Source organism: Eimeria mitis, genomic scaffold (assembly GCF_000499745.2).
Source record: "Eimeria mitis Houghton genomic scaffold, Emh_scaff3988, whole genome shotgun sequence".
NCBI lineage: Eukaryota > Apicomplexa > Conoidasida > Eucoccidiorida > Eimeriidae > Eimeria > Eimeria mitis.
The window spans coordinates 5,025-5,830 of record NW_013572322.1 but is presented as its reverse complement, the minus strand read 5'-3'; positions in this window follow the sequence as shown (position 1 = coordinate 5,830).

The window sequence follows — 806 nt, the reverse complement described above, 5'->3', positions numbered from 1 at the left end:
GCTCAGCAGCAAGCAGAAAGAGATACCCACAACGGAGACAGACGAGGAGACAATACACACACGAACACAGCCAAGGAGACAGAAGACAGAGAGAGACGTAAGCTCCTTCTTATTGCTGCTGCTGCTGCTGCTGCTGCTGCTGCTGCAGCGGAGCTTGAAGGTCTGCCGGCGTTGCTAGCGAGAGAAATGGGGACACGGAGCAGCAGCAACAGCAGCAGAGACAGCAGCAGCAGCAGCAGCAGCAGCAGCAAAGACAGCAGCAGCAGCAACAGCAGCAAAGCCAAAAGAAGCAGCAGCAGCAGCAAAGACAGCAGCGAGGTGTGCAGCAGCAAGCTACAGAAACTCAATCAATGAAAATAACAGAGACAAGAGAGGGACAGGCAGCAGAGGCATAGAGCAGGCAGAAGCAGCAGCAGCTGCTGCTGCCGCCTCAGCTGCAGCAGCAACAACAACAACAACAGCAGCAGCAGCAGCAGCAGCAGCAGGAGCAGAAAATGTAAACAACACACACACCGATTGTCTCCTCCTGTCTCCTCTGTTGCTTGCTGCTTCCGAACGTCTCGGGGCCCCCGGGGCCTCCCTCACTGAAACAGCAGTTGCTGCTGCTGCTGCTGCTGCTGCTGCTGCTGCTGCTGTTGCTGCTGCTGCTGCTGCTGCACCGCTGCCGCCACCTGGGGAGAGCAGCTTCTTGTTTAGCTTGCTGCTGCTGCTGAGGCTGCAGCAGCAGACTCTAAATGCTGATATTAATGAAGCAATTTAGTTGAAAAGAGGCAGACACAGAAAAGAATAAGTTGATCGTTTGTTCT